Source organism: Melospiza georgiana, chromosome 3, assembly GCF_028018845.1.
Source record: "Melospiza georgiana isolate bMelGeo1 chromosome 3, bMelGeo1.pri, whole genome shotgun sequence".
Classification (NCBI taxonomy): domain Eukaryota; kingdom Metazoa; phylum Chordata; class Aves; order Passeriformes; family Passerellidae; genus Melospiza; species Melospiza georgiana.
This window is the reverse complement of record NC_080432.1, coordinates 116,014,560-116,033,936: the sequence shown is the minus strand read 5'-3', so window position 1 is coordinate 116,033,936 and position 19,377 is coordinate 116,014,560. Positions and strand designations below refer to the sequence as shown.

Genomic DNA, 19,377 nt, shown 5'->3' with positions numbered 1-19,377 from the left:
GTTCCTGGTGTCCCTTTGCAGAAGGCGCTTGTTATTGTTAATGCAGCCTGAGTGTTCACTGCTGCCGGCTTGGGTCTGCAAGGCATCTGACACAATGCAGAATTTTAGGAGCCAAACAGCCGCTCCAGGCCACGGGCACCCAAAGCTGGGTCTTTTCCCTGGAAAGAAAATGCAACAGACTACGTTCCTGATGGCAGATTGCGGGAGCGCCTTAAGACACTCAAACCAGCCTGACCTGCAAGTTGTGCCAGCTTACGACCTGGAAGCATCCTGTGCAATAGGGAATTTCAACAGGCAGCGGAACACGCTGGGCCTGAGGCGCCTGAAAAAAAATGCTGACCCGTTGCCCTGGGAAACGACGCTCAACGGCGCAGGGTCCTGATGGCAGATTCCGGGAGACGCTGGGCGCTGTCAAAGTAGCCTGACTTTGCAGTGGTGGCAGCTAGAGTCCGGGAGGCATCCTCTGCAATGCAGAAGTTCAGCAGGCGATGGGCCTCTCCGGACAACTGGCCCCTCAACACAGAGACCGGCCTTTTCCCCTATCAATCCACACTCACCAGATCACATTCGAGATGGCAGATTACAGAAGCCACTTAGCACTGTGAAACCAGCTAGAGTTGGAACTGATTCCACCTGAGGTCTAGGGGGCACCTGCGCAAGGCAAAAGGTCAGTAGGCAGACAGCCCCTAGGATCTGAACACAATAGGCAGCCCTTTACACAGGGAAGTGTAACTCACCGGCCGAGGTTCCTGATGGCAGACGGCAGGAGACGCGTGCTGAGGAAAAAGCAGCTGGAGTTGGAACTCGTGCCACCTTGGCTCGAAGAGGCATATTTGGCAATACAGAACTTTCAGCAGGCAGCCAGCAACTCCGGGCAAGGCCTCCTGAACACCACTGCCGGCCCTTTCCCAGAAGAAGAAAACTCAGCATCCCAGGTTCCTGATGGAATATTGCTGGAGCCATTTGGGACCCTCAACCGAGACTGACTGTACGGTGGTGGCAGCTTGGGTCTGGGAGCCATCCTGCGCAATGCAGAATTTTAGCCGGCTGATGGCCACGAAGGGCCCCTGGGCCCTGAATGTGAACACCAGCCCTTTTCTCAGGTAAGCGTGACTCAGCTGCCAGGTTCCTGATGGGAGATAGGAGACACGTGCCGAGGCCAAAGCGGCTGGTATTGGGACAGGGGCCAGCTGGGTCTGGGAGGCAGATTGGGAAATGCAGAAGTTCAGAAGGCAAACAGCCGGCCACTCCGGGCCAAACGCCCCTGAACACTAATGCTGACCCTTTTCCCAGGTAAAGAAAACCGAGCAACCCGGGTTCCTGATTTCAAATTGCTGGAGGCGCTTAGGAGTCTCAAATCGTCTCGACTCAGCACCTGTGGCAACTTGGATCTGGGAGGCATCCTGCGCAATGCGGAATTTCAGGAGCTAGCCGTCCACTAAGGGCCCCCGGCCCCTGAACGGGAACGCCAGCCCATTTCTCAGGGAAGCGTTACTCAACCACCCGGGTTCCTGATGGCAGATGGCAGGAGACACGTGCCGAGGGAAAAGGAGCTGGACTTGGAAGTGGTGCCGGCTTGGGTCTGGGAGGCACATTTGGCAATGCAGAATTTCAGCAGGCAGTCAGCCGCTCGAGGCAAGGCCTCCTGAACAACGCCAGCCCTGTCCCAGAAAAAGAAAACTCAGCAGCCCAGGTTCCTGATGCAATATTGCTGGAGCTATTTGGGACCCTCAAACCAGCCTGACTTGGCGGCGGTGGCAGCTTGGGTCCGGGAGGGATCCTGTGCGATACAGAATTTCACCAGACAGCTGTCCACAAAGGGCCCCTGCGCCCTGGACACAAATGCCGCCCGTTACCCCAGGTAAGTGTAACTCACCAGCTCGGGTTCTTCATGGAAGATTGCTGGGGACATTCTGAACCTTTAAACCAGCCTGACTTTGCGGTGCAGGGAGCTAGGGTCTGGGAGGCATACTGTGCGTTGCAGAATTTCAGATGGCAGACAGCCAGCCCCTCTGGACCAGAGGCTCCTAAACACTAGTGCTGTCCCTTTTCCCAGGTAAGCAAAACTAAGCCCCCCAGGTTCCTTGTTGCAGATTAGTGGAGGCACTTGGGACTCTCAAATGAGCTCGACGCGAGTGAGGTGGCAGCTTTGGTCGGGGAGGCATCCTGAGCGACGCAGAACTTCAGCAGGCAGACGGCCGGCCACTCCGGGCCACGGGATCCTTAAAATTAGTCCTGTCCCTTTTCCCAGATAAGGAAAACTCAGCCACCCAAGTTCCTGGTGGCATATTGTTCGAGGCGCTTGGGACTCTCAAAAAGATCAACTAGGCACAGGTGGCAGCTTGGGGCTGGGACGCATCCAGACCAATGCAGAATTTCAGGACGCAGCAGGCCACTACGGGCCACTAAGGGCCCGGGACTCCAATGCTGCCCTTTACACAGGGAAGTGTAACTCAGCAGCTCAGGTTCCTGAAGGAAGATTGCTGGAGCCACTTGAGACTCCCAAACCAGCTTGACTTTGCGGTGGTGGCAGCTGGGGTGCGGGAGGCATCCTGCCCGATGCGGAATTTCACCGGGCGGCCGGCCGCTAAGGGCCCCTGGGCACTGGACAAAAATGCCGCCCATTACGCAGGGAAATGTAACCCAGCCACCCGGGTTCCTGATGGCAGGAGACACGTGCCGAGGACAAAGCAGCTGGAGTTGGAACTGGTGCCGGCTTCGGTCTGGGAGGCACGTTTGGCAAAGCAGAAATATCAGCAGGCAGCCAGCCAATCCAGTCAGGGCCTCCTGAACACAAATGCCAGCCCTGTCCCAGAAGAAGAAAACTCAGCACCCCAAGTTCCTGATGGGAGATTGCTGAAGCCATTTGGGAGCCTCAAAGCCTCCTCACTCTGCAGCGGTGGCAGCTTGGGTCAGGGTGGCATCCTGCGTAATGCAGAAATTCAGCACGCAGCAGGTCACTAAGGGCCCCTGGGCCCTGAAAAAAGATGCTGCCCTTTACACAGGGAAGTGTAACTCACCAGCTTAGGTTCTTGATGGCAGATTTCTGGGGCCATTTGGGACCCTCAAACCAGCCTGACTCTGCGGTGGAGGCACCTTGGTCCGGCAGGCATCCTGCGCAATGCGGAATTTCAGCAGGCAGACAGCCACTCCAGGCAAGACCTCCGGAACACCACTGCCAGCCCTTTCCCAGAAGAAGAAAACTCAGCAGCCCAGGTTCCTGATGGCATATTGCTGTAGGAGCTTGGGAGTCTCAAACAAGTTCGACTCAGGTGAGGTGGCAGCCTGGGTCTGGGAGGGATCCTGCGCATTGCAGAATTTCAGAATGCAACCGGCCACTAAAGGCCCCTGGGCCCTGTATACCAATAATGCCCTTTACACAGGGAAGTGGAACTCACCAGCTCCGGTTCCTGATGTCAGATTGGTGGAGCCATTTGGGACCCTCAAACCAGCCTGACTTTTAGGTGGTGGCAGCTTGGGTCTGGGAGGCATCCTGTGCAATGTGAAATTTCAGCAGACATCCGGCCACTCCTGTCCCCAGCCTCCTGAAGACACATGCTGACCCTGTACCCAGGTGAGCAAAACTCAACCCCCAGGTTCCTTGTTGCAGATTGGTGGAGGCGCTTGGGACTCTCAAACCAGCTCGACTCGGCTGAGGTGGCAGCTTGGGTCTGGGAGGCATCCTGCGCAATGTGGAATTTCAGAAGTCAGCCGGCCACTAAGGGCCCCTGGGCCCTGAAAAGAAAAGCCGCCCTTTACACAGGGAAGTGTAACTCGCCAGCACAGGTTCCTGATGGCAGATTGCTGGGCCCATTTGGGACCTTCAAACCAGCCTGACTTTGCGGTGGTGGCAGCTTTGGTCGGGGAGGCATCCTGCGCAATCTTAAATTTCAGAAGACAGCCGGCCCCTCCGGTCCCCAGGCTCCTGAACAGTCATGCTGACCCTTTCCCCAGGTAAGCAAAAGTCAGCAGCCCAAGTTCCTGGTGGCATATTCCTCGCGGCGCTTGGGACTCTCAATCGAGCTCAACTCGGCTGTGGCAGCAGCTTGGGTCTGGGAGGCATCCTGCGCAATGTGGAATTTCAGAAGTCAGCCGGCCACTAAGAGCCCCTGGGCCCTGAAAACCAAAGCCGCCCTTTACACAGGGAAGTGTAACTCACCAGCTCAGGTTCCTGATGGCAGATTGCAGGGCCCATTTGGGACCTTCAAACCAGCCTGACTTTGCGATGGTGGCACCTGGGGTCGGGGAGGCATCCTGCGCACTGCAGAATATGAAGAGCCAGCCGGCCACTAAGGGCCCCTGGGCACTGGAACCAAATGCCGCCCATTACACAGGGAACTGTAACTCACCAGCTCAGGGTCTTGATGGCAGATTGCTGGACTTACTTGGGACTCTCAAACCAACCTGACTTTACGGTGGGGGCAGCTTGGGTCGGGGAGGCATCCTGCACAATGTGGAATTTCAGAAGTCAGCCGGCCACTAAGGGCCCCAGGACCCTGAAAATCAAAGCCGCCCTTTACACAGGGAAGTGTAACTCACCAGCTCAGGTTCCTGATGGCAGATTGCTGGGCCCATTTGGGACCTTCAAACCAGCCTGACTTTGCGGTGGTGGCAGCTGGGGTCGGGGAGGCATCCTGCGCACTGCAGAATATGAAGAGCCAGCCGGCCACTAAGGGCCCCTGGGCCCTGAAAACCAAAGCCGCCCTTTACACAGGGAAGTGTAACTCACCAGCTCAGGTTCCTGATGGCAGATTGCTGGAGTTATGTGGGACTCTCAAACCAGCCTGACTTTACGGTGGGGGCAGCTTGGGTCTGGGAGGCATCCTGTGCAGTCCTAAATTTCAGAAGACAGCCGGTCCCTCCGGTCCCCAGGCTCCTGAACAGTCATGCTGACCCTTTCCCCAGTTAAGCAAAAGTCAGCAGCCCAAATTCCTGGTGGCATATTCCTCGAGACGCTTGGGACTCTCAATCGAGCTCAACTCGGCTGTGGCAGCAGCTTGGGTCTGGGAGGCATCCTGCACAATGTGGAATTTCAGAAGTCAGCCGGCCACTAAGGGCCCCTGGGCCCTGAAAACCAAAGCCGCCCTTTACACAGGGAAGTGTAACTCACCAGTTCAGGTTCCTGATGGCAGATTGCTGGGCCCATTTGGGACCTTCAAACCAGCCTGACTTTGCGATGGTGGCACCTGGGGTCGGGGAGGCATCCTGCGCACTGCAGAATATGAAGAGCCAGCCGGCCACTAAGGGCCCCTGGGCACTGGAACCAAATGCCGCCCATTACACAGGGAACTGTAACTCACCAGCTCAGGTTCTTGATGGCAGATTGCTGGACTTACTTGGGACTCTCAAACCAGCCTGACTTTACGGTGGGGGCAGCTTGGGTCGGGGAGGCATCCTGCACAATGTGGAATTTCAGAAGTCAGCCGGCCACTAAGGGCCCCAGGACCCTGAAAATCAAAGCCGCCCTTTACACAGGGAAGTGTAACTCACCAGCTCAGGTTCCTGATGGCAGATTGCTGGGCCCATTTGGGACCTTCAAACCAGCCTGACTTTGCGGTGGTGGCAGCTGGGGTCGGGGAGGCATCCTGCGCACTGCAGAATATGAAGAGCCAGCCGGCCACTAAGGGCCCCTGGGCCCTGAAAACCAAAGCCGCCCTTTACACAGGGAAGTGTAACTCACCAGCTCAGGTTCCTGATGGCAGATTGCTGGAGTTACGTGGGACTCTCAAACCAGCCTGACTTTACGGTGGGGGCAGCTTGGGTCTGGGAGGCATCCTGTGCAGTCCTAAATTTCAGAAGGCAGCCGGTCCCTCCGGTCCCCAGGCTCCTGAACAGTCATGCTGACCCTTTCCCCAGGTAAGCAAAAGTCAGCAGCCCAAGTTCCTGGTGGCATATTCCTCGAGGCGCTTGGGACTCTCAATCGAGCTCAACTCGGCTGTGGCAGCAGCTTGGGTCTGGGAGGCATCCTGCACAATGTGGAATTTCAGCAGTCAGCCGGCCACTAAGGGCCCCTGGGCCCTGAAAACCAAAGCCGCCCTTTACACAGGGAAGTGTAACTCACCAGCTCAGGTTCCTGATGGCAGATTGCTGGGCCCATTTGGGACCTTCAAACCAGCCTGACTTTGCGGTGGTGGCAGCTTTGGTCGGGGGGGCATCCTGCGCAATCTTAAATTTCAGAAGACAGCCGGCAACTCCGGTCCCCAGGCTCCTGAACAGTCATGCTGACCCTTTCCCCAGGTAAGCAAAAGTCAGCAGCCCAAGTTCCTGGTGGCATATTCCTCGAGGCGCTTGGGAGTCTCCATCGAGCTCAACTCGGCTGTGGCAGCAGCTTGGGTCTGGGAGGCATCCTGCGCAATGGAGAATTTCAGCAGGCAAACGGCCGGCCACTCCAGACCGCAGGTCCCTGATCATTAGGGCTGACCCTTTCCACACGTAAGCAAAAGTCAGCAGCCCAAGTTCCTAGTGGCAGATTGTTTAAGGTGCTTGGGACTCTCAATCGAGCTCAACTCGGCTGTGGCAGCAGCTTGGGTCTGGGAGGCATCCTGCGCCATGTGGAATTTCAGAAGTCAGCCGGCCACTAAGGGCCCCTGGGCCCTGAAAACCAAAGCCGCCCTTTACACAGGGAAGTGTAACTCACCAGCTCAGGTTCTTGATGGCAGATTGCTGGAGGCACTTGGGACCCTCAAACCAGCCTGACTTTGCGGTGGTGGCAGCTTTGGTCGGGAAGGCATCCTGCGCAGTCTTAAATTTCAGAAGACAGCCGGCCCCTCTGCTCGCCAGGCTCCTGAACGGTCATGCTGACCCTTTCCCCAGGTAAGCAAAAGTCAGCAGCCCAAGTTCCTGGTGGCATATTCCTCGAGGTGCTTGGAACTCTCAATTGAGCTCAACTCGGCTGCGGCAGCAGCTTGGCTCTGGGCGGCACCTGCGCAATGTGGAATTTCAGAAGTCAGCCGGCCACTAAGGGCCCCTGGGCCCTGAAAACCAAAGCCGCCCTTTACACAGGGAAGTGTAACTCACCAGCTCAGGTTCCTGATGGCAGATTGCTGGGCCCATTTGGGACCTTCAAACCAGCCTGACTTTGCGATGGTGGCACCTGGGGTCGGGGAGGCATCCTGCGCACTGCAGAATATGAAGAGCCAGCCGGCCACTAAGGGCCCCTGGGCACTGGAACCAAATGCCGCCCATTACACAGGGAACTGTAACTCACCAGCTCAGGTTCTTGATGGCAGATTGCTGGACTTACTTGGGACTCTCAAACCAGCCTGACTTTACGGTGGGGGCAGCTTGGGTCGGGGAGGCATCCTGCACAATGTGGAATTTCAGAAGTCAGCCGGCCACTAAGGGCCCCAGGACCCTGAAAATCAAAGCCGCCCTTTACACAGGGAAGTGTAACTCACCAGCTCAGGTTCCTGATGGCAGATTGCTGGGCCCATTTGGGACCTTCAAACCAGCCTGACTTTGCGGTGGTGGCAGCTGGGGTCGGGGAGGCATCCTGCGCACTGCAGAATATGAAGAGCCAGCCGGCCACTAAGGGCCCCTGGGCCCTGAAAACCAAAGCCGCCCTTTACACAGGGAAGTGTAACTCACCAGCTCAGGTTCCTGATGGCAGATTGCTGGAGTTACGTGGGACTCTCAAACCAGCCTGACTTTACGGTGGGGGCAGCTTGGGTCTGGGAGGCATCCTGTGCAGTCCTAAATTTCAGAAGGCAGCCGGTCCCTCCGGTCCCCAGGCTCCTGAACAGTCATGCTGACCCTTTCCCCAGGTAAGCAAAAGTCAGCAGCCCAAGTTCCTGGTGGCATATTCCTCGAGGCGCTTGGGACTCTCAATCGAGCTCAACTCGGCTGTGGCAGCAGCTTGGGTCTGGGAGGCATCCTGCACAATGTGGAATTTCAGCAGTCAGCCGGCCACTAAGGGCCCCTGGGCCCTGAAAACCAAAGCCGCCCTTTACACAGGGAAGTGTAACTCACCAGCTCAGGTTCCTGATGGCAGATTGCTGGGCCCATTTGGGACCTTCAAACCAGCCTGACTTTGCGGTGGTGGCAGCTTTGGTCGGGGGGGCATCCTGCGCAATCTTAAATTTCAGAAGACAGCCGGCAACTCCGGTCCCCAGGCTCCTGAACAGTCATGCTGACCCTTTCCCCAGGTAAGCAAAAGTCAGCAGCCCAAGTTCCTGGTGGCATATTCCTCGAGGCGCTTGGGAGTCTCCATCGAGCTCAACTCGGCTGTGGCAGCAGCTTGGGTCTGGGAGGCATCCTGCGCAATGGAGAATTTCAGCAGGCAAACGGCCGGCCACTCCAGACCGCAGGTCCCTGATCATTAGGGCTGACCCTTTCCACACGTAAGCAAAAGTCAGCAGCCCAAGTTCCTAGTGGCAGATTGTTTAAGGTGCTTGGGACTCTCAATCGAGCTCAACTCGGCTGTGGCAGCAGCTTGGGTCTGGGAGGCATCCTGCGCCATGTGGAATTTCAGAAGTCAGCCGGCCACTAAGGGCCCCTGGGCCCTGAAAACCAAAGCCGCCCTTTACACAGGGAAGTGTAACTCACCAGCTCAGGTTCTTGATGGCAGATTGCTGGAGGCACTTGGGACCCTCAAACCAGCCTGACTTTGCGGTGGTGGCAGCTTTGGTCGGGAAGGCATCCTGCGCAGTCTTAAATTTCAGAAGACAGCCGGCCCCTCTGCTCGCCAGGCTCCTGAACGGTCATGCTGACCCTTTCCCCAGGTAAGCAAAAGTCAGCAGCCCAAGTTCCTGGTGGCATATTCCTCGAGGTGCTTGGAACTCTCAATTGAGCTCAACTCGGCTGCGGCAGCAGCTTGGCTCTGGGCGGCACCTGCGCAATGTGGAATTTCAGAAGTCAGCCGGCCACTAAGGGCCCCTGGGCCCTGAAAACCAAAGCCGCCCTTTACACAGGGAAGTGTAACTCACCAGCTCAGGTTCCTGATGGCAGATTGCAGGGCCCATTTGGGACCTTCAAACCAGCCTGACTTTGCAGTGGCGGCAGCTGTGGTCGGGGAGGCATCCTGCGCACTGCAGAATATGAAGAGCCAGCCGGCCACTAAGGGCCCCTGGGCACTGGAACCAAATGCCGCCCATTACACAGGGAAGTGTAACTCACCAGCACAGGTTCCTGATGGCAGATTGCTGGAGTTACTTGGGACTCTCAAACCAGCCTGACTTTACGGTGGAGGCAGCTTGGGTCTGGGAGGCATCCTGCGCAATGTGGAATTTCAGAAGTCAGCTGGCCACTAAGGGCCCCTGGGCCCTGAAAATCAAAGCCGCCCTTTACACAGGGAAGTGTAACTCACCAGCTCAGGTTCTTGATGGCAGATTGCTGGAGGCACTTGGGACCTTCAAACCAGCCTGACTTTGCGGTGGTGGCAGCTTTGGTCGGGGAGGCATCCTGCGCAATCCTAAATTTCAGAAGACAGCCGGCCCCTCCTGTCCCCAGGCTCCTGAACACTAATTCTGACCCTTTCCCCAGGTAAGCAAAAGTCAGCTGCCCAAGTTCCTGGTGGCATATTCCTCGAGGCGCTTGGGACTCTCAATCGAGCTCAACTCGGCTGTGGCAGCAGCTTGGGTCTGGGAGGCATCCTGCGCAATGGAGAACTTCAGCAGGCAGACGGCCGGCCACTCCAGACCACAGGCCCCTGATCATTAGGGCTGACCCTTTCCCCACGTAAGCAAAAGTCAGCAGTCCAAGTTCCTGGTGGCAGATTGCTCAAGGCGCTTGGGACTCTCAAATGAGCTTGACTCAGGTGAGGTGGCAGCTTGGGTCTGGGAGGCATCCTGCATAATGTGGAATTTTAGAAGTCAGCTGGCCACTAAGGGCCCCTGGGCCCTGAAAACCAAAGCCGCCCTTTACACAGGGAAGTGTAACTCACCAGCTCAGGTTCCTGATGGCAGATTGCTGGGCCCATTTGGGACCTTCAAACCAGCCTGACTTTGCGGTGGTGGCACCTGGGGTCGGGGAGGCATCCTGCGCACTGCAGAATATGAAGAGCCAGTCGGCCACTAAGGGCCCCTCGGCCCTGAAAACCAAAGCCGCCCATTACACAGGGAAGTGTAACTCACCAGCACAGGTTCCTGATGGCAGATTGCTGGAGTTACTTGGGACTCTCAAACCAGCCTGACTTTACAGTGGGGGAAGCTTGGGTCTGGGAGGCATCCTGCGCAATCTTAAATTTCAGAAGATAGCCGGCCACTCTGGTCCCCAGGCTCCTGAACAGTAATGCTGACACTTCCCCCAGATAAGCAAAACTCAGATGCCCAGGTTCCTTGTTGCAGATTGCTGGTGGTGCTTGGACTCTCAAACGAGCTCGACTCGGCTTAGGTGGCAGCTTACGTCTGGGAGGCATCCTGCGCAATGCGGAATTTCAGAAGGCACACAGACAGCCACTCCGGGCCACAGGCTCCTGAAAACTAATGATGACCCTTTCCCCAGGAAAGCAAAAGTCAGCAGCCCAAGTTCCTGGTGGCATATTCCTCGAGGCGCTTGGGACTCTCAAACAAGCTCGACTCAGCTGAGGTGGCAGCTTGGATCCGGGAGGCATCCTGCGCACTGGAGAACTTCAGCAGGCAGACGGCCAGCCACTCCAGACCACAGGCCCCTGATCATTAGGGCTGACCCTTTCCCCACGTAAGCAAAAGTCAGCAGCCCAAGTTCCTGGTGGCAGATTGCTCAAGGCGCTTGGGACCCTCAAATGAGCTTGACTCAGGTGAGGTGGCAGCTTGGCTCTGGGAGGAATCCTGCGCCATGTGAAATTTCAGCAGACAGCCGGCCCCTCCAGGCCGCAGGTTCCTGAAAACTAATGCTGCCCCTTACCCAGGTAAGAAAATCTCAGCCCCCCATGTTCCTAGTTGCAGATTGGTGGAGGCGCTTGGGACTCTCAAACGAGCTCGACTCGGCTGAGGTGGCAGCTTGGCTCTGAGAGGCAGCCTGCGCAATGCAGAATTTCAGCAGACAGCCTGTCACTAAGGGCCCCTGAGTCCTCAACACCAATGCTGCCCTTTACACAGGTAAGTGTAACTCACCAGCTCAGGTTCCTGATGGCAGATTGCTGGACACATTTGGGGGCCCTCAAAGCAGCCTGACTCTCCAGTGCTGGCAGCTTGGGTCTGGGAGGCATACTGCGCAATGCAGAATTTCAGCAGGCAGACGGCTGGCCACTCCGGGCCACAGGCTCCTGAACACTAGTCCTGTCTCTTTTCTCAGGTAAGCCAAACTCAGCTGCCCAGGTTCCTTGTTGCAGATTGCTGGTGGTACTTGGGACTCTCAAATGAGCTCGATTTGGCTGAAGTGGCAGCTTACATCTAGGAGGCATCCTGTGCAAGGCAGAATATCAGAAGTCACACAGACAGCCACTCCGGGCCACCGGCTCTCTAAAACTAATGCTGACCCTTTGCCCAGGTAAGCAAAACTCAGCCCCCCAGGTTCCTTGTTGCAGATTGATGGAGCTGCTTGGGACTCTCAAACGAGCTCGTCTCAGGTGAGGTGGCAGCTTGGGTCTGGGAGGCATCCAGGTGTTCCCCCCGACCCTGTGAGAAGCTCTCGCAGTCCTTCCATGAGACAGTGCCGGGAGCGGCCCATAAACCCCTCCACTCAGCAGCTCCATGCAAAAGGGAGCTGAGGCAAAGCCTCCCCCTAAAACAGCCTCGCCCCGGCAGGAGCCACCCCCTCATCATCCTCACACTCACACCTGGGCTGCTCCGAGCCCCCATCATCCTAACAGCTCATACCTGGGCTGCTCCCAGCCCCCATCATCCTCACACTCACACCTGGGCTGCTCCGAGCCCCCATCATATATTTTTCATATTTATATTCACATGTATATTTAGAATTTATATTACTGTATAATAAAAATTATATTATATATTGCATCTCTTCATGTTACTTACATAGATTTCTATTTCTATTTCTATTCATAGTTTGGTATTATATAATAAATATATAGAGATATAAAGATATATTTCTGTATGTCGATTTACATTTCTATAGTACTTATATTATTTAAAATAAAACCCCTGCCTCTAACGACATAAAAAGCTAAGACACCCCTTTCTTTAAAACACATTTAAAATTTTAAAAATAATTTTGTTTGTCATAATTCTATTCACATCTATATTTGTAATTTTCATTTGTTATATTTATAGATATTATATATATTGGAGAGAATACCTTTTTATATAATAATAGATACATTCTTTTGACACAATATATTTCTTTTACTTATATAAATATATATTAAATATTTATTGATATCGACATATATCTGATATATTTGCATTTCTAGTTTTATATTTTTTATGAAATCTCCAGCCCATACCCCAATAAAAGCCAAACAATCCCCAATTCATTTAAACTGTATTTAAACATAAATCCTGTCACAGCTGCGTTGCTCAGCAGTGCCCCAAGCTAATCTGACACTTGTTCATCTCCTGGACCTGAATCTGAGCCCGCTCACCTTGATTGCACCTGGCAGAACCATTTTCGTACCTTTTTCTGGCATGTCTTGTTTTTGGTTTTTTTTGTCTTGAGTTTTTGTGCCCTTTATTGCCTCTCTTTCCTGCCTTGTTTCTTGGGGCTTTTACTCCCTTTTTCCTTGATTTTTTTCTGGCATTTCTTGGGGTTTTTTCTTCGTTTCTTCTTGCCCATTTTGGTGTTTATTCTGGTTTTTCCTTGGCCCCTTGGGGGTTTTTTTTCAGTTTGTTTTTTTTGTTTTTTTTCTTCCCCATCTTGGTTTTTTGTTGTGATTTTGTTTCTTGCCCATCTTGGGGTTTTTCTCTGGTCTGTTTTCAGGGATTTTTCTTGCCCATCTTGGTTTTCTTCTGTGGGTTTGTTTTTTGTTGTTTTTTTTTTTCTTTTCTTTTTCTTTTTTTCCCCCCTAGGTTTCTCCTTGCCCTCCTTGTTTTTGGTTTTTTTTGTCTGTCTTCCTTCCTTCCTTCTTTCTTCCTTTCAGTTCCTTTCCTTATTTTCTTTTTTTCTTTCTCTTCCTTTCTTTCTTTCTTTCCCTGTATTTCTAATCTTGGTTTTCATTTCTAGCTTTAGAATAAAAAAGCAGCAGTAGAAACTATCAGGCTATCTGGGATTAAAAAAACTCCAAAATGAAAATGATTTAAAGAAAACTATTTATATCCTGGGAACCTGAAATTTTCTACTGCTGCACGTGACATAGAGCGTTTATTCCTTCTTATAGATAGTTGATATTTCATACTTACTTTATACAGCGCTCCCTGCTGTGTGCACCGGCGCGCTGCAGGCACAGCGCCCCCTGCTGTCTGCACAGGCGCACTGCAGGCACAGCGGTGCGGCGACGTTCAGTTCTGTTTAATGAAACTCGGCTAGGTACAGCTTGGTTCGGCTCTTGGTCTAAACTCATTTAAGTTCGGCTCTTCGGAACAATTCGCACAGTAACGCTTTACGGCACCTTTTACGACAGTCGCGCTTTACGGCAGTCTTTACGACAGTCGCGCTTTACGGCACCTTTTACGACAGTCGCGCTTTACGGCACCCTTTACGACAGTCGCGCTTTACGGCACCTTTTACGACAGTCGCGCTTTACGGCACCCTTTACGATAGTCGCGCTTTACGGCACCTTTTACGACAGTCGCGCTTTACGGCACCTTTTACGACAGTCGCGCTTTACGGCACCTTTTACGACAGTCGCGCTTTACGGCACCTTTTACGACAGTCGCGCTTTACGGCAGTCTTTACGACAGTCGCGCTTTACGGCACCTTTTACGACAGTCGCGCTTTACGGCACCTTTTACGACAGTCGCGCTTTACGGCAGTCTTTACGACAGTCGCGCTTTACGGCACCTTTTACGACAGTCGCGCTTTACGGCACCTTTTACGACAGTCGCGCTTTACGGCAGTCTTTACGACAGTCGCGCTTTACGGCACCTTTTACGACAGTCGCGCTTTACGGCACCTTTTACGACAGTCGCGCTTTACGGCACCTTTTACGACAGTCGCGCTTTACGGCAGTCTTTACGACAGTCGCGCTTTACGGCACCTTTTACGACAGTCGCGCTTTACGGCAGTCTTTACGACAGTCGCGCTTTACGGCACCTTTTACGACAGTCGCGCTTTACGGCACCTTTTACGACAGTCGCGCTTTACGGCACCTTTTACGACAGTCGCGCTTTACGGCACCTTTTACGACAGTCTTTACGACAGTCGCGCTTTACGGCAGCTTTTACGACAGTCGCGCTTTACGGCACCTTTTACGACAGTCGCGCTTTACGGCACCTTTTACGACAGTCGCGCTTTACGGCACCTTTTACGACAGTTTTTTTTCTTCCCAATTTGGAGTTTTTCCTGGGTTTTTTTTGCCAGTCTTGCGGGGTTTTTTCCAGGTTTATCCTTGCCCATCTTGGGATTTTTTTTCCGTTTTTTTTTCCTGTTTTTTTTTTCCTGGTTTTTCCTCGTTTTTCCTGCGTTTTTTCTGGTCCATCTTGTGGGGGTTTTTTGGGATTCTTCTTGCCCATCTTGAGGTTTTTTTCCTGGTTTTCTGTGGGTGTTTTCTGCGTTTTTTCTTGCCCATCTTGGGGTTTTTTTCTGGGTATTCTCGCCCATGTTTGGTTTTTTTCCTTGGTTTTTTCTGGGTTTTCCTTGCCCACCTTGGGGGTTCTTCTGGTTTCTTTTTCCTGGTTTTTTTTTTTTTTTTTCTGGGTTTTTTCTGGGCTTTTCGTGCCCATCTTGGGGTTTTTAGCTTTTTTTCCCGGGTTTGCTCTTGCCCCTCTTGAGATTTTTTCCCTGGGATTGTTCTGGGTTTTTTCTGGATTTTTTTCTTCCCCATCTTGCAGTTTTTTTCCTGGATTTTTGTGGGGTTTCTTTGTTGCCCATTTTGGGGTTTTTTCTGCTTTTTTCTGGGTTTTTCTTGCCCATCTTGGGTTTTTTTACTGGGTTTTTTGGGCCTTTTCTAGCCTATCTTGGAGTATTTTTCTGGGTTTTTACTTGGCCGGGACCAAAAAAAAAAAAAAACAGCCAGGGTGGAAGGCAGCTGGGGATTTTTTATTCTCAATTTAACAATGAGTTGCAAAACCTGAAAAGCAAAAGTCATATACACAAGGTTAAATCCAGTCAGCATGCGCTCACACACGCAGAGACGAGCAGACAGACACAGCCACGTGCTCTCACACACACTCCTTCTTACACGCTCACTGTGGCCCTCCTCTGAGATGCTGAAGAAGGTGCTTTGACACATCTTCTGGCTGCCGCTCCTTGAGCTAAATGGCAGATCCTGGGGAAATCAGCAGCCTCGGCGACCTGTGAGACAACAGGAAGGGTCAACAAGTGGCTATCTGACAGCTAGGACTTGTCCCCACTCTGGACTGATGAATTTTCTACCCAAAATCCCACAAAAGACAGATGAACAGTAAAGTTGTTATAACTGTTCTACCTAACTGTGACTATGTGCCAGGGCAGGGCAGCTCTGATCATAAGTGGTACAGTCTACACACAATATAAGCTGACGCATACAGTGCAAGTGTACACAGAGTGTAAGTACACACAATATAAGGCGACATGCTTACATGCAGTGTAAGTACAGACAATATAAGGCGATGCACTTACATTGCATGTACCTACGCTGGCTTATACTGTACGTACTTATACTGTATGTAAGTACATACAATATAAGCCAACATAGGAACATACAATATAAACCACGACTTAACAAAACTCTCTGGAAGATTACTTATTGAGCCCTGTATCCTTTGAGAAGATGGAACCTATAGAACTACTGCAGTCACGTGAGGAGGGTGTAAGATGCTCCCTCTAGAAGTTCAAGAAAATGGAAAAAAACCCACTACCAAAGCTGATAGTGAGAAGGAAGATGGATGAGAACATCTTGTCCCTGTGAGACATTCCTGTCTCAAAGAGTAAAAATGTAAAGATGCTGGAATAAGGGATATCCGGCAAGGAATGTGAGTAGAACATGGCACAGAAGAGAGCCGATAAAGCATTGAGATGTAACAAAGGCCTATGCCGTGGAAGACAATGGACACACACACCATAACATAGACACAGATGACATAACACAGAGACAAGTTGCAACTGCTTGGCACTTTCCCTTTAGGGACCCGAGAGTCCTAGCACAAGACGAGCCAGAGGCCAATGAGGCCAAGGGAAAGGAAGCCCTATGACAACAGCACGTGATGATGAAATGCAACTCATTAAAGGAAGTTAGGGCCAAAGCAGTTAGGAGGATGCTCGAGAGGCTCAGCAAGCCTAGAGAAGGAAGCGGACTGCCAGGTGACTGCGGCTACAGCTCCGGACCTGAAGGCAAGCTCCACGGGGGAAAGAGCCGTGACGACTTCAAGTCGAGGAAGGCAGATGACGCAAAGTTCACGAGAATGTGGAGATGGGTAGGAACTGCCCTGCCCGGCAAAGGCTCTGGTGAGGCTGAGGAGAAACCCTCTCCCTTTACTTCCAGGGAGCCTGTCCCACTACAGACCTCTCCGCTAAGCTGACATCAGATTGCCTCCTGTGATAGTAAAGGCTTTTCCCCTTCTCCCAACCACTGGCCCCGATACTTAGCTTTTGGAAGACAAGCAGACAAAATCCATCCTCGGTCGGACGTGGACGTTGAGACGTTCTCAATGTGTGCGCTTCGGTGCTGCCGCTTCCAAGCTGTGGCTACAAGCCTGCCCAGGGTACCTAAGGCAAAACAGAAAACGTGACTATTGCCCTCAAAAACAGTAATCCCCGGGACTCCTTCGCACCCCTGCCCCAGCTCACCTCAAGTCTTGATTTGACTCCAGAGGCCGCCTGGAAGATACCTGCAAAAAGAAAATGTACACACTTAGCATGCTGCTGCATAACGCTCACCTAGGAATCAGCCCGCCTAAACTCCGAGTCACCTGCCCTCCTCTCTTCCCCGGCATGCCTAGGGCAGCGACAGCACCTGCAAAGAAACAAAGCAGAAAAGCATGCTGAGATACTGTGAAAACACAACCTCCCAACCCTGACAAGTATGCCACACTGATACCTTAAGCTTGAACCCACCTGGCATGGGCATGCTGGGCTAGGATAGATGGCAAGCAGTCCATCTAAAATAAAAAGAGGAATAATACATACCTAGAGCTGCACCAGAAACTGAGACCTCAGCAATAACAACTGTTTCGGTACCCTACTGAATGCTCACCTTGCCCACTCAGCCTTGACAGCTGCTCTCTGCCTTGACTTCCTAAAAATAAAGACAAAGAGCAGAGCTGCAGCAGCCACAATTTATGCTTCCTCTGCAGAGACAAACAGTGACTGACCTTCACAGGGGAATCCCCTCACCCAGAATGGGGGGCTCTGCCCTGGATTTATCCTTCTGCAACTAAAAGAAAGTTAGGATGAAAGTGAAAGGGCTGCAGGATAACTTATGGGCTCCACGTATCCTGTGTCCATCTACAAATCCCATCTAGAATCCAACTACACATTACAAATTCCAAGTCCCTGAGACTTCTCATATTGCAGCAAGGCAGAACAGCAGCTCCAGCACAAATGTGTGCAGACACCCGTGACACAGGACAGACAAGACGTGACAAACACTGGGGACACAACAGGAACGGAAATCTCTTAGCAAGGAAAATGGCTGCAAGGACTGAGAGAATGCAAAAGAAGAAGAGTTGAAGCTGATGGCGAGCTGATGAGGCTCAGAGAACCCTGGAGGAAGAAGATGCAAACAGAATGATTTATTCCAAAAACTGCAAAGATGGATGCCCGAGAATCCTACAGTCAGAATCCTCTCCCTAACCTCACATCCTTACAAGTCCTACTCTGCTATAATGGATCATTGCGCAGCATGGCTGTCCGTACAGCTCAGAACAAGACATGACAAGACATTTGACTGGACGCTTCTAAAGAGAGATGCATTTCTGATGCCTGTGTGAGCTCCCCAGTCAAAAGATCTATGGCATGGGTGCCAGGGCGAGGAACGCTGAGATCACGGATGCTAGGAAAGGTTTCTGAGAGGCCCCTCACAGGGCTAAGATAAGAGACATGAGATATCCAGGAAAACACACAATACACAAGTGACACAAGACACACCAGGACTGCTCTGCCCTGCTGCACACCTCAGCACTGTGACCAAAAGGGAGACTTTGCTTTTATGGGACCTAAGGGGCAACATCTTGGATAACCTCATTGCCAGAGCCAACTCAGACCCCCACCTCAGGGAGTCCTGACAAAGCACCCCACGTTCATCCCCTCTGAGGATTGCAGCCCTCTGCTTATCTCTCAGACATCAGGGGATGCCTGTGTCAGGTGCAAAGAAAGGCCACCTCGTCACCTGGTAAGGTCCTGCTGGCACCGGGCTGGTGTCTCTCAGACAGCTAGATTAAAGAGAACCAAACATCAGTGCCTGACCTTGGCACCGCATCGGCCAAAACCCCACCACTCTGCTACTCACCATGCTCCTAGGAATGCCCAGCACCTCCTAACCCTGACCCTCTGCCATGGATGCAATGCATCCACACCTGAAAGAAAGTTAGAACATATGTCACACACCTCCACAATAACTTTAACTTTCAAGCTGGAAACACCTTATGTAAACCTAGGAATAGCACCTAGTGCCCAAGTAGAGCCCACATTACAAATTTCAACTCCCCAGGCTTGTCCCATTGCAGCACGCCATGCGGCAGGGCAGAACAGCTCCGGCACAAATACCTGCAGACACCCGTGACACAGAACGTGACAAACAGGGGGACACCAAACACAACACATCATGCTTGTGGTGAGGGCCTCGAGGGAAGAGGGCAAAAGGGACCCCAAAGACACACTAGGGAACACAGCACACCAGACAAGAGGACACAGACCGCAGCTGTTCTGCACTGCCCGCCTGACAGCTGCCATCAAAAGAAGAGCCTCTCCCTTTAGCTGTCCTAACAGGCCCTTGGAGAAGAATGCTTTTCCCTCTGCTGCTTTTTAACTCTGCCCCAAGAACTCCCAACCTGCTACACTCCCATCTCCAGGCCGTGGCCCCAAACTTATCTTTTGGATGATTGGTGAGGGGAATCCACGCTGCACCTGAAATGAGTCTGCCTCGGAGGGCTCTGTGATGGCCTGTTAGCCTCCCAGTCAGCTACAATAAAGAAAACCAAAACCAAAGTATGAGTTCAGACTTATGTGGGCGAAATCCCAGCAAGGCAGCTACTTGCCCTTTCCTGAGCGTGCCTGGCTCCCTCAGGCTCCAGCTTCATCCTGATTCCAAGGATGTGGCCTTCCATAGGAGTGGCACCTGGGTTAGAGAAAGGCAAAGTTAAATGGCATTGCTGTGACTGCAGTGGATGACCTTGTGTGCTCTAAGACATGGCAATGCCTCCGCTAGGCTTCTGAACAGCCTTGTGTTGGGGGGGCCCTCAAATAAACAAATAAACACCCTTTCTC

The 19,377-nt window shown here is 52.6% G+C and overlaps 1 long non-coding RNA gene across 1 annotated transcript; it reads right to left on the bottom strand.

The window, feature by feature from the left end:
• Positions 1-16,778: 16,778 nt before the first annotated feature.
• On the bottom strand, positions 16,779-17,451 carry LOC131081974 (uncharacterized). Its single transcript, XR_009114298.1, has 3 exons — positions 17,147-17,451; positions 17,008-17,051; positions 16,779-16,906 (listed from the first exon to the last, which is right to left on the bottom strand). It is a non-coding gene; the product is annotated as an uncharacterized LOC131081974 (long non-coding RNA).
• Between the last annotated feature and the right edge of the window lie 1,926 nt (positions 17,452-19,377).